Raw genomic sequence first — 15,307 nt, 5'->3', positions numbered from 1 at the left:
CAACACACTGGGATACGTGTATCTCAGCAAGTCTGTCAATTTGTGGTGGGAAGTTGTTTCAAAGAAAGGTCTGGAGGTACAGACTGGAAGGAATGGATTTTGCTGCACACTGTTCATCTGTGTCAGCGTTGGATTTGAGGAAACACTACTTGGGCCAGCTTCACATTGCTTGTTGAACATTTCTCGTATGGATACACACGAGTTTGGGACATCAGCCCTTATACATCGGAAGTAGCGGGACATTTGGTCTTTTGAATTTTATTTATGTAGACCCATTTGACGCCTCACAAGAATGTTGTCAGTTTAACTGCTGTGTTGTGGTTTGAAAATATTTAGGCAAGAGCTTGTTTGTACTCGTGCACCTTACCTCACTCATGCTTGAAGTCACTCTAGTCAACCGAGGCATCACTGTTTGTGCAGTTTCCATTCTGATGTAAGATGCATTCAAGCATTGGCTCACCTTGAGCCATCCGGTGAGCGTCTCCTCAGCGTGCCGCCATCTTGGGTTTGGCTGCAGCACTCTTCAAGCTCCTCTACAACTGCAGCTGCTGCAATCCCATTTAGTTGTCAAGTCTCGGCAGGGACCAATCCGGTCTAACTGAAGAAAGGGGACTTGCTTGGCATAGGTAATGGTAATGTTCCTGTGATTTTTCAATAGGATTTGTTTTGAAAGACATGGATGATCATCTTCTATGTAGTGACTTTTAATAACATGGCGTTTCCCCAGCTCATTAAGTACCTCAAATGTTTTGACTTTCAAGCTATTCATGTGAGTTTTCACTCACAAGTGTTCTCGTCTGTTATAGTTCTGCCTGTCTCACCAGATTACGGTGACAGGCACGCCATTGACATTGACTGATTGTTGTTTTTTGTAAAAGAAAAAACATAACTACGTTGTTTTGCGTGACATGGTATTATTTTGCCAGCATTTGCTTTCTCTCACCTTTCTCTTTCTTGATTAGCTTGCATTGGTTTGTTTGTAATCCCATTTCCATATTTGAGGCGGGTGTATCGAGCCTTACATGAGGGTGGTCACATTGTGTTTTTTTGCAAAGCTTGTATCCCTTTCTTGAGGGATGTCAATGGGTTTTAGTCCCATGTCCACATTGTTAAGCCACTGTAACCTTACGTGAGGGGTGTTTTAAGGGGTGTGTGCCCTTTTCACGCTTGGAATGGGTTTTGGTCCCATTTCTGTTCTGTAGTCACATGTCCCCTTACTAGATGGGTGATTTAAGAGGTTGGTTTCCTTTTCACGCAAGGAATGGGTTTTAGTCCCATGCCATTACTGTAAGCCACTTTACCCTTACAGGAGGGGTGGCTTAAGGGGTTTGTTTCCCTTTTATGCTAGGAATGGGTTTTAGTCCCATTTCCACTCAGCAGTCGCATGACCCTTACAGGTGGGTTGGTTTATGGGGTGTCTTTCCCTTATATGCTAGTAATGGGTTTTAGTCCAATTTGGAGTTTGTGTTTTGGGTCACTGTCCCATTTTCGCATGTAAAGTACCTTACTTGAGGGGTGGCAAGTTGGGTTACAGTCCCTTCCCCAACGTTTCTATTGTTTGGTTCCTTACATGAGGAGTACTTTCATGGGTGCTGTCCACCCATAGTGTTAGAGGTCTGGGGTGCGTTATTCCCATTACTCTCTTCTCAGTGTTCACCTATCTTTTCATGTAGTGTTGTCTCACTTTGTGTCAGTGAGCTGTACATTCTCAGAATAGTTATTTTTGTTTAAAGATTTAAGGCGGAGGATGGTGATGGTTTGTGTATATCTTTTCATTCTTCTTTCTCCATTACATTGTTTAGTCTGTGTTCCGTCTCGTGTTGTGATTTTTACCATTCATCCCTGGGTTATGGACTATTGTCTTCACTTGTACATTGTTGTGCAAAGTTGTTTTAATTTTTAGTATGGTTTTATTATTTTTACAATTTTAAAGGGAGAAAATAATGTGGTATCTTCATGTTATGTTTTTTAATGTTCCCTTCTACCTGATTCCCCGGTGCTCAGTCACTTTGAGTGTTCTCTAGGGAATGTTGTTGTGATGGACATGAGTGGAATGCTTGGGTGCCTGCTGTGAGTGTTGACAGTTGGAAGATGGGCTGAGCAGCAGGCAGGAAGCTCCTGGTGGGGCTGTTACACGTGATATTACAACTTTATAAATAACCTACAAAGACTCTACTTGCCATGTCTACTTCGTCACCTCTACTCATGGAAAATCAGCACTACAATGTACTCAATGCAAAACAATTTAGTTATCATCAACAAAAGAAAAATTAATGTGATGACAGTTAGTAAGGCAGTCAAGAATAATGGATGCTGGCACCTATGTATGCATATTCTAGAGATAGTAAAACAATATAAGTACTTAGGAATTCTGCTGGACGAGAAAGGAACATTCAAACAAAAGCTGCAAGCAATCACCAAAAAGAGCTGCACCTTAATTGCAGTCTTTAATGCCTTTTTAATGATTCAAGGGTGCAACACTCGATACAATACTGAAAGTAATGATGGCAAACATCCTGCCAACTTTAACTATGGCAGTGAGGCTCTTTGTGGTCGTGATTTTAGACAAACGCCATTTGAAGGTATACTGGTAAGTCTTCAGCCTAGCCCAGGGCACTTCTCCTAGTCAGGTACACTTGGAGTTTGGTTCTATTGAGGCATTCAATCAGCAGGTAGGGCGCTACTGCCAAATGTTGCTTTTAGTTAAAACATTCAGATGCTAATACTCTAAATAATATTATAGTGCAAGTGTGTGAAAATGTTTATTGTACTCTTTTATCATCCTTACTACTCTAACCATACTGGGCCCATTACAAATAAAAATTCTGCGGAATTTCCATTTACCACAGAGGCAATGATCCTCTGATAATTTTTTTTCTGCCGGGGTGTGAAAAGTAGGGTGGCCAAAACACCACAGTAACTGTCAAACGACAACCATTAATTGACAGCTAACTCACGAGTTTGAGATCAGATTTAGGTACACCACTCTCAAGACCATGCTGTAGAAATAAAAAATAGCAACAGGAAGGCCCAACCTCCTGAAGAAGTTAGGTTGAGCCAGAATTATGCAGCCAAAAAGGTCTCTGACAGCAAAACAGACCAAAATAAATAATACTTGATGTTCTGATAGAGCTTGCTGATTTTTCCTACCACACATTTAAGGGCTCGGTAAAATAGCATAGATTAAATGGAAGAACCAACAAGACTCAATATTAGACTCAGAGAGGTATTAGATTAATTTGAGTATTATAACTTCTGCTGCCCTTGCCGCCGTTATTAACTTTTGCCCTGAGCGTACTACGGACCTCTCCAGACCCCTGATTGTCTCCACGGACCCGCCCGCCTGTCTCCCGCTGCCCGACCACTCTGAATCCAGCTAGAGCGGGGCCGCCGAGAGGAGACCGGCGAGGGGCAAACTACATCCCCCAGAAGCCCTTGCTGGGGTCCGTGTCACCTGGGAGCGCCAGGCGGCGCATTTAAACCGCATCAGACCCATCGAGAGGGGGAACTTCTGCTGCCCTTGCCACCATTATTAACTTTTGCCCTGAGCGTACTACGGACCTCTCCAGACCCCTGATTGTCTCCACGGACCCGCCCGCCTGTCTCCCGCTGCCCGACCGCTCTGAATCCAGCTAGAGCGGGGCCGCCAAGAGGAGACCGGCGAGGGGCAAACTACATCCCCCAGAAGCCCTTGCTGGGGTCCGTGTCACCTGGGAGCGCCAGGCGGCGCATTTAAACCACATCAGACCCATCGAGTGGGGGAACTTCTGCTGCCCTTGCCGCCGTTATTAACTTTTGCCCTGAGCGTACTACGGACCTCTCCAGACCCCTGATTGTCTCCAGGAACCCGCCCGCCTGTCTCCCGCTGCCCGACCGCTCTGAATCCAGCTAGAGCGGGGCTGCCGAGAGGAGACCGGCGAGGGGCAAACTACATCCCCCAGAAGCCCTTGCTTGGGTCCGTGTCACCTGGGAGCGCCAGGCGGCGCATTTAAACCGCATCAGACCCGTCTCGCGGGACGCCGGGCAAAGCCCGGGCCAAGGGCGGGCCCGTTTTAGCCCGTTCTAGACTGAGCTAGGCTGGGCTGGGCTACACCCCTTGGCCTTGCGATCCGGCTTATACGCTTCTTACTTAAGGTACATTTGTATTGATTTCCACTATTGCCATACTGCCAGATTAAAAGAAATTCTTTTCTCCCCACCATGACCAGGGGGTCCAGAAGTAAGACGGCCATGAAAACTGCTTTGCTTACTGGTCCTCTTGACCAATTTATTACAAGAACTAATGAGGCCATTAATCTAAGCATTTCTTTATTGGAGCGAAGGGTGTCACAAGACTTGGCAGCCGCTAGGAGGTCCTCCCTGGGCCCCTTAGCATCAGTTCAATCGCCACTCCAACCGACTACATCCATCCCGGTGTTACTGCAACCAAATGTTATAGCTGAGGTCCATTCCATCCCGAAAACGGTCGACCTGTCAGCTACCAATCTTACCTCTGACTACGACTCCACGGGGAACCTTGAGAATTCCCCAGACCTCCAGTTACTTTTATCCCAAGATCAAGGCCCCGAGATTCTGCCAAACGGGGCAAAGGAGGGCGCTGTTCCAAAACAGGCAAAAGACCTAAAGAAAGGCAATCTTAAGAATTCCCAAGCCGCTACCACCAACAAGAAGGGGGCAATTTGCTCCACCGCTGGGTGCTTCGAATGGTTTCAATTCTGTATCTATTAACTTGTTGGAACCCACAGCAAATTCAGTGACTACGGTCAAAGAGGGGGGTGTCTGTACCTTATGTAATGCCAATTCCTAGGTTTTAGCGAATTTTAGGGAATTACTACATCATGTTTTGAAACCCTTAGAGCAGAGCATTATGTCGATAGAAAAACAACTTGCAATACTTACCCAGAAGCCATCGACTCAGCTCAGTTTGGCCCAAGCAAAACCCGGGGGGGTATAATGATTTCTTCTAGATCAGGACTCCAAGGGGCTCATCCGGATAGCGGAGTTAAGTCCTCTACGTCAACAAATTCCAGCCTAATCTAACTAAGTCTAAAAAGCCAGAAACATCCTTCTCAACCCCTCTTGGGCGCGAGCGTATGACCGAAACTATGGCCCACCCCCACTCAGCCCACCCAGTCCACCCCCAACAAGGGTCTGTCTCAGCCATCGAACAAAAGGCCCATCTCACCACTTTTGCCCCTGCATCCATCATTGACTCGACCCGATGAGGGTAAGAGGGGTCTCAGGTCTAAGCGCCCGTTCATTTATCACCAGAAGCGTCCCCTTATACCATCATTCTTACTGGGGTCCCTGAGCTACCCATAAATAAAGAGGAGCCATCTTGGTCCCTCTGGAACAAGGTCTCACAATGGTTTAGTATGAATAGGTCCCTTCAATCTGCCCATAATAGCCGAATTTCAGCAGTACGTAGAGTCCCGTGGATTGCGGACGAACCCAAAAACATACAGGGAGATTGCATTATAGTGACCTGTGATGATCATGACATGGTGGATTACATTTGCTCCTGGCCTGCCTTGGCCAAAAAAGGGGGGATTGATGCCCACCGCCTCTCCTCCTTCTATCCATATGTACGTAGCCAGCAGAACCCGTTAGCCTCTAATTGGGTACAACCACCTGAGCGCCAGCACCCGGTAGTTTCTAATTGGGCGCAACCACTTGAACGCCCGCTCTCAAAAGTCCTAAATTGGGTGCAACCATCTGAGCGCCAGCACCCGATAGTCCCAAATTGGGTGCAACCACCCGAGTACCAGCACCCGATAGTACCAAACTGGGTGCAACCTCTTGAGCGTCAGCTCCCGTTAGCTCCTAACTGGGTGCAACCTCCTGAGCGCCTACACCCGATAGTTCCAAACTGGGCGCAACCACCTGAGCGCACGTGGAACCACATAGGTCCTTGGCACTCACAGAAGAATAGGAGTAGAGAGTGGGGCCAGCGGCCGTGGTGCCCTAATAGCGACTCTCATACTATGGGGGTTGGCGGGGCATCCCCGTTAGTAATAGATTCGACTGCCTGGAAATGGTCGATTGACCATCGGCTATTCCATTTAGTGGTAACTCAACCCAGGGGGACCCGGGGACAGATGTGAAGCCAGGTAGTACCCTAGCTACTCACCATGAAACCCCTTTAGCCTTAGATTTACCTAATGACCCAAACTCTATTATACAAACAGCAGGTACCCACACCTCATGCGGGATCCCTGACGCCGAAGTAGCTATTTCAGTGGCTCATCAGGAATCACTTGCTGTGCCTACAGGTGACAAGCAGCTTGCTTCTGACATACTGCCCGCCCCCCAACGAGACAGTGTTACTCCCAACCGTATTTGCGGGGCTCAATTTCGTTACCTGGAACATAGCAGGTATCTCAGGTAAATTGAACACCCCGTTTTGGAAGGAGTTTACAGGGGCTGGCTACGACATCATTTGCCTTCAGGAAACGTGGTGCCAAGAACCAATCTATGTAGAAGGCTACTCATCCCACTGCCTCAACGCATCTAACTCCCCATCAGGTAGAGCTAAGGGTGGCCTATTGTTGCTAATCTCTAACAAATTGACTAATTTCAAAACTAAAAGTTACTCTTTTATTGAAACACATAGTCAGGTGCTACGGATGGAGGCCAATAATTGTAGAGACCTAATTCTTGTCAACTTTTACAATAAAATTTTTGATGCCTCCAGGGGCAATATCCTATTTCCCCTGGAAATCGAAATCAAAAGTGCATTGGCATCCTCCCGCAAAATGGCAGACATCTTATTGGCCGGCGATTTTAATATTCAGCCATGCCCTCTAGCATTGGGTAACCCATGCGGTTTTAGGAAAGAGTTGGGCAATAATGGGGTGACAGATAAAGTGGATTCTCTACACTTCCCACACTGTAATTATGGTAGTCTTTTAAATAATCTGATAGCAAAATTTGATCTAGACTTGCTTAGCTGTAATAGAAACAAGTCCAATCATGCCTGTCCTACATTTACAGGCAGGCTTGCTAATACCAACATCGATCATATCTTGCTGTCAAACACTAGTGAATTTACCAACCTGTGGGTTAGGGAAGAGACCCTAAGTGATCATAACAGCATCTCTCTAACTTTACTGGGTTGGGGATTAAAGTCACCCAATAAGGAATTCTGCTCCACTGATATAGCCCCACGAGGCCGAACGGTCCAAGGATCAAATGGGCCGGAATTGACCCTGCGAAAAAAATCAAGGAGATAGTGGAAAAATATAGTAATGAGATTTCCTATTGTCTTGGAGAAGTTACCAATTCGGCAACCCTGCTGTCAAGCTACATCAGGATAAACACAGCCATTGAAGATGCATTTACAAAGAAGCAACCTAAAACTAGAATGTCCAGGTTGGGATGGTTTGATAAACACTGTACCCTGTCCCTACGCGAACTTAAAAAGGCATTATGTCATAAACCACACAATTATAATAACATCAAAACTCTGCGTGCTAAATATAAGGTGGCCCTCTCTAATAGGAAAAAGGTCCTGCAAGAAGAAGCTTGGGACAATCTAAAACGAGCAGCGGAAACCCAAAATAGTAAACTTTATTGGGTGACAATAAACAGTCCCTTCTTAAACACAGAGGGTATCCCGGAACTTACATCTTATGTAGCATGTAAATCTTGGATTGATCACTTTTCCAATATTTTTAACCCGGAAGGGCAGCCCCTAGAAACCCTGGTCCATGAGGATTCAGTTTGGTTGCCCTTATCATTGGGAATTAACTTGGATGAGGTTTATGAAGGCCTGTCCGACAGTAAAGGAGGAAAGGCCCCGGGCCCCGATGGAGTACCTACAGACCTTCTTAAAACCGAAATGAATCTGTGGGCACCCATCCTCGTGAGGGTCTTTAATGCTGCAGCTGAGGGATGTCCCCCACCATCTTGGGGCCAGTCGGTCATCATTCCTATATTCAAGAAAGGCAGCAAATCGGAGGCGGGTAATTATCGCCCCATTTCCTTATTGGACGCCTCAGTTAAGGTGATGAGTCGAATTATGCTGCAGAGGCTGGAAACCTGGGCAAATGAAAAGGACATTTTAACCAAGGTTCAATATGGTTTTAGAAAAGGTATGGGGACACTAGAACAGTGTGTTAATTTAGATCTTTTAATTAACAAATATACGCAAGTTAAAAAAGGGAGCCTGTTTTTATGTTTCGCGGACCTGAGCAGTGCGTTCGATTTGGTCGACCACCCTATTTTATGGCAGGTCCTGATAGAGGCAGAAGCACCAAAGGAGATTGTACATTTTTTGGCCAGGCTATATGAGAGACTGTCTTGTAAGGTACGCTATAGTTCCCTAGGCGAATGTACCCCTTTCTTTAAAGTTTCAAGAGGCATCCGCCAGGGCTGCGTATTGGCCCCCCTTTTATTTTCCCTTTTTATTAATCAAATCGATTCTATACTGTGGCAGAACCCTGCTGATGCACCTCTGATAGGAGGTAAACCGGTCCCAATTTTATTGTATGCGGACGACGCTGTGCTATTGTCCCGTACACAGATTGGTTTACAGTGCCTCATTGATAGATTTATGATGTTTATCGAAAGTAGGAAACTACTAGTAAATAAATCCAAAACCTTTGCTATGTCCTGTGGGATGAAAGTTAAGAAAACCCATTCCAGCTTTTTTATTGATAAGGATAAGATGTCACAAGTTAAAACCTTTTGTTATTTAGGGATCACCTTTGCTAATAATGGGTCATGGCAACCCGAGTTTGAAAATATTAGTTTAAAAACGATGAGGTCCACTAACAGCATCTTTAAATTTTCATCGAAACTTGGGGTGAGGAGTATTAAAGATATGATGAACATTTATAATGTAAAATGCGTGTCCTCAGCGCTGTATGGTGCGGGGGTGTGGGGACATTGTGTTGGTCCAAACGTGCAGAGAGACGAAAATAAGTTCCTTAGAAAATTGTTATGTGTACCACCTTCTGCATCAGTAGAACTGATCCATGAAGAAGTAGGAGTTGAATTTATTTCGGATCTAGCAGCACTGCGCCCCTTGCTGCTCTGGCGCTCAATCTGGGCCAAGTCTGAAACCCAATTCACCCAGGAGATAATCCTCGACTGCCTCAGGTTGGATCACTCCTCACGTATCCTGTGGCTCAAGTATATACATCATTGGTTTTATCTTCTATTTCAGTTTGACATTTTCCTTGATCCTAAATCTGTTGTTTCAATCCCCCAAAAAAAACATTAAACAAAGGTTTTTAAGTCATAAAAAAGAATGTCGTGCAAAGGTGTCTGGAAAGCTGCAATCTGTGATGGCTTACCGGGTCTGCAACCTCTCCACTGGTTTTCAACCCTACCTTTCTGGGGTCACCCGTAACTCCCACCGGTTTGTCTTCACACGCTTACGATTGGGAATCGTCCATCACCTTGTTGCATTTCCCACAATGAAATCCAGATCTGATATAGCATGCCCTTGTGACAATGTTTCACGTCAGAGCTGCTGCCACTTTTTATTGTTTTGCTAATTCTATCATTCTTTTAGGGTAATATATTTAAAACCCGTCTTTTTAAAATACAATGTTCGTTCTACGAAGAACGCTCTGCAGCTACTTAATTCCCCAGAGGATATGGATATCTGCTTCTTCGTAGCATCATATATATTAAAATGTACAGCTGCCAGGAAAGCCATAGTTTTATGATTTTTCGGACTGTGTTCTGTTGTTACTTTGGCCTCCTGTCTGTATATTAAAATGTACAGCTGCCAGGAAAGCCACAGCTTTATGATATTTCGGACTGTGTTCCGTTTTTACTTTGGCTTCCTGTCTGTATATTTGTCTGTTTATGTGCAATGTATTATATGTATAATGTATGTATTATGTATCTTAAATGAATTTAGTCTTCCGGGCAACAGCATTTGTATAGTCTAAACCCAACTCCGGTCATATCATGTTCTTAGAACCCCCTCCCACTATGTTTACAATGGTTTTTTAGATTGTTTTAATCGTAGTGTCCTTGAGGCCTTTTTTAGCAATGTATGTTATATATGTGTGTGTTCTGCTTGTATGATTTGTTTTACAAATCGAATAAAGCTTTTGAACTGAACTGAACTGAGTATTATATTAAAAATCAAAAATTCATAGTCATGAGTAGTCTTTTGAGAATTTCAGTTCAGACTATCACAGCTTGCATTAAAGCACTAACCATGTCAGCAAGGTTTTATCAGATGGTTATTACCATAATCAGTTTACAAAGTAACAGATTCCCACTACCATTAAGGCAGAAGGATAGATTGTTTGTCTAACAACTCAAATCTTTCAAGAAAGGGAAAGGGTTCAGATTTAAAATCCATTAATGGTAATTCCATTATCATAAAAATGAAATAAAAGAAATGGGAAAAAAATAAAAAAAGGTTTGGCACAGAAGGTTTCAGTTTATCACTTACTGACTGTAGCATCAGCAAAGCAATCCAAAAGTAAGGGAAAGGTTCTTAGCAATCATAAAAAATCGATCAGCATAACATTGTTTTGCAAGGGCAAAAGAAAAAGTATAGAATTGCCCCTCCTTTGGCGAGTCTTCTTTTATAAAGTCTCTAGCATATGCCAGTGGTGTAGCAGCACACAACCATTGAACGTCTGTCATATGCTCAAATTCATATATTGTGACCTGGGAAACTCGCAACAGTGAGATGCTTTCTCCTGATGGTCATGAGAAAGGAAAGATTTGAAAACTCACATAAGCCTAACGTAGGTGAAAGAGAAATTCAAAGAAACCATCTATAGCAACAGCTGAAATCCTGTTCCTGCAGGAATATTTCACTGTGAACATTGAAGAAACAATTAGGAATGTCGAGATTTATACATGTACAGAACAAATAAAGCAACATTTCACTGGTTGTAAATGGTCCATTGTATTAGGTCATAGGAAAGGTCAATATTAGAGAAGAAGCACTAGCATCACACATTTAAAATGAAATAAACTCTCAATCAATATCAAATATAGTGTAATAAAATCAGTTCAGATAGTGAATAGGTAAGGCTTTCATCAGAGATTATTGCATGGAAATAGCTAATGATAAAAATACCTTACTAAAAGAAATGTTATCAATATTCATATAAGTGTACATTTTTTTACATTCGTACTACAAAATTCATTTTACACTTTTCGTAAACGATAGAATCTCTAGTATTACTATGCAAAATTTCAATTTCATACCTAGTTTGCACACATTATAGCACCAACTTTTCTAAATGCTGCATTCTAACAAAAGAAGCATTTGAAACACCAGGCCACTTTATTAACTGCAAATTTTCATCCATAAAAATTTATAAATAACATATTCATAAGAAACTCTTATTAGTACAACTCGAGTATATGGTAATATTGCTTTGTATGTATGTTTTCTTCATTTGCATTTAAAAGCAGGCTTTATGGTGCTTCTACTACACTTGTCTCACTTTCATGTGTCACTGTGTCTAACGTGTGCAAAGTGCACTTACAGCTTTTGGTGTCTTTAATCAGTAAATGTGTTGTGTATTATGATTTTTAAAATCGTGCTTCACCAATAACATTAGTGGTCAACTTATAACACTGACAGTACTAACAGCAACACTTTCAAAGAGTACTTCCGATCTCTAGCAAATTTGCAACTTGGTAAACTATTGGAGCTGTCAGTTACACACCACGCTTTAAAAAAAAGAAAAACTGTTCAAACCGCAAAGGCTAAGCTCTCCAAATTGAAGGATAAAGATGACCTTGCGAAAATATCACATGTCAGGATGGTAATTAACAATTATGCCCAGTTAAAGTGGGCAAAATATATGGCTTGTACGTACTGGCAGCATCTAAAACTAAAGCTACAGTGTCACTTGGGTTTTTCCCGACTTTAGCAGAAAAAACAGCATGACTTTACACTGGACACAGAAGCTGTTGCCTGTGTGGCTCAAGTACAGAAGATCTGTCTCACACTATATAATCTGTCCTGAAATGGCTACTGACAGTATCCATATTCTCAAAAGATCATTTAAAAATAACTGAATTTGCCCATCCATGCATACCATTATTGCCTGCCTACAACTTGAGGACCCCAAACCGAACTGTTGCTTTGTAAAATACTTCATAAGATTTGCACAAAAAATGAGTATGTTAGAAAAAGTGTGAAGCATGGCCCTGTGATAACTAGAGAAAACTAACGTAGCCGCTGCATCAGAGGCTAGGCTGCTAGCCAATGAGAGAGGCGCCTTCCTCAATAAAACAATCCTCTGAGGCATTTTGCTCTGTCTCTGTGTATTTAAAATGCAGCACACATAGAAAGAGCAAAAAACAAGGAAAAAACAAAGATATTGCTCCTTGTTATCCCTCAACTGGGGAGGCCTAACACTTTGACAGATTCCCAGCTCTACCAGTAATGGTAAATCTAGAAATGTACCAAAATCAGTGGCTGGATGCGTGGGAATAGCCGCGCTCCGTACATGGAACATGTCCCTGGGGCAGAGTAACGCCATGGAGCGTTTTGTGCCGCGTTGCATTAGTCTAGTTTTATCAAGCCAAGCAGGTCCATGCACAGTGGCCTCGTGTGGCTTTATAAATTTGATTTAGTAGTTCAGTCGCTCTTGCACCACATTGCGTGATGAATGTGCGACGCAACTGAATGATAAATATGTACTATGCAATCTAGCAATTCGATAATATGCAAGAGCGAAGTATAGGACATTTTCATAGTTGAGACAGGAAAGCATTATTGGGGGAGATAAACTGTTCTGAGGAAGGAATGGATTAATTTTCTTCAGTATTGTCTGAAGAGCAAAGCAAGACGTGCAAGTTTTCTCTCTGGGCATTCAAAGATAGCTCATACTGAAACCGGAAGCTCATGTTTTTATTATTTCTGGGTTAATTCAAAATATTCCAGTGTAATTTGCATAATTTAGGTAATTTCATGTTGTGCTACTCATGTGTAATTCCCAGAATTATGTCATTATACCACTTTGTATGAATTACCCGCCATTGCCATTCATGATAAAAATGTACCATGAGTGTAGCATTTGCAGTACAAATTTGTCAGATGCATTTTGTGCTACAGTATAGCATGAAATTACGGATTTCCATTTCATGTTATTATTTGCCATTATGCTGAAAATTCAAACAATGACACAAATTTCCCTCTCCCCTAGTCTTTGTGGCACAGGAAAGTTGCTCAGTAAACACACCCAAGAGTTTGGTTTAAGATTGTAGGGGTGTTTCCAAATCTGAAGAATTTCTGTTTTGTCCCCATTCAATTTAGGAATATTGCCCATCATTAAGTTCGGGACCACGAGTAACCAATTTGGAAGGGGTAACACCGAGTTAGATACAATGGGGCTTATTCTGATTTGGGTTGGAAGGGCTCCGAACCACGGGGCCCATTAGGATGGTGGGCGGAGCGCCCCCGCCAGGCCGGCGGTAGTCACCGCCGGCCTGGCGGGGGTGATCCGCCCGCCATCCGTTGCACAAATGACCCACCGCCATATTAACATGGCTGGGGGTTCCGCGGCGGACAGAAAAACCGTCCGCCGCTTTTCCGCCCCGGTCGCCCTGCGACCGGGGCAGAAAAGGGTTTATATGGTGGCGGTGTCTATCAGACACCGCCAGCCATATTACGATGGGCATTTTGTAATGCCTTTCCGTGGCGGCATGCGGAGTCGGGCCCCCAAGGACTCCCGGGGGGGTGAGGGGTGCACATGGGGGTACCTATGGTACCCCCCCCGCATTTCAAAGAACAACGTGGCAGGCACCGTGCGGTGCCTGTCACGTTGTGCTTTGAAATGCACAACATGTATGTTTACCATTGCGGCGGTCAGTGCTTTTCAGCACCGCCGCCGCAATGGTAAAGATACAGGTTGTGCCTGCCACTGTGGCGGGCGCATCCTAATTCCTCTCACGGGACCCTCGCCCTTATGGCAGGCGGTCCCTTGTACCGGGAGGATGGCGGGTGGGCAAAGTTCACCCGCCATCCTAATGGGGGCCCTGTTCGGAGCCCTTCCGACCGAATCGGTATGTGTCGGACGGATTCCTTTCCGACCGAGCCCTTCCGATGGGCTCGGTTGGAAAGGAATCCGACTCGGATTTTCGGATGGCCTACGACGGGCTCAGAGAGCCCGTCTGCTATCCAGAAATCCTCCAGTACTCCCCCGGTCACCTCTTTAGGACCGAGGGTGTACGATGGCAGTTTTTTACTGCCTTTCCGTGCTGGTGTGTCCGGCACGAAAAGGCAGTCGGAAACTGTCTCTGGGGGCCCCTAGCAGGGCCCCCATGGGTGTGAGGCCGCCGAATGGCAGCCTGGGCCATTGATCCCTGCATCCGGTAGCAGGCACCTTGGGGTGCCGGCCACAGGGTACAGGGATGAACGGCACCCCTGCATTTCACATTGCAAGCATGCTTTCCAGTCAGAATGCATGCTTGCATTGTGAACCATACGAATGCGACCGAACAGGCTTTGGTCGCATCGTACTAGCAGGGCCGTAACTGAGCACAGCATCGTAATCGGCCCCTCTATTGTGAAATTTAAGAAGGATGTGGATGTTGTCAGCATGGGAAAACAATAGAAAGCCAAAGCTCCAGATCTGCTCCTCAAGGGAATGAATATTTATATATTAAAAAGAATCAGCGATAGATGGACCACACTCAGTTAATTGGCCAATTTGTGAACCAAGAAGGAGTGAAGGAAACTGACTGAATCGAACCTAATAAAGAGGATATGAACCTAGTCAGAGCCAACCCATTTTATTTTAGTCAGTTGATGAAAGCAGAATGGTGCACTGTGTCAAAAGGTCTTGGAGAATACAAGCAACAGAAGATCAGCCAGGACACTCTGATAGCAGGTAAAATGAAGAAAATCCAGAGTTGTCACTAAAGCTAAGGCTGTCTCTATGCTATCACCTTTTCTAAAACCAAATTGGGTCTGATCAAAAATGTCAAGGCTTTAGACAAGTCACCTAGCTAAAAAGTGCTCCATGATCTTCAAGAGGGCTAAAAGAGGAGCAATAGGTCTAAAGTTTTTGATTCCAGTTAGGTCCAGGCCAGCTTTTTTCAACCATGAGGAAGCAATGTTCTGTTTACAGAACTGTGAAATAGTTCCTGACTGTGAAGAGAAATGTATTCTTGCATTCAGAATTGGGTCCTAAGAGTGAGACTTTAAAATGGTATGTGGGCATGGGTCATCAGCGATCCTGACTTTAGGTTACTGAGTGTTTTCTGTACTTCCACAGGGGACAATGAGGAAAGTTAGCTCAGCGGAACTCTTGAAGAAACTCCATGATCTGTGTTGTACATGTTGATCGAAACGTGGGTGTAAATG

This window comes from Lissotriton helveticus, chromosome 2_1 (genome assembly GCF_964261635.1).
Source record: "Lissotriton helveticus chromosome 2_1, aLisHel1.1, whole genome shotgun sequence".
Taxonomy (NCBI): domain Eukaryota; kingdom Metazoa; phylum Chordata; class Amphibia; order Caudata; family Salamandridae; genus Lissotriton; species Lissotriton helveticus.
This window is presented reverse-complemented; position numbering follows the sequence as displayed.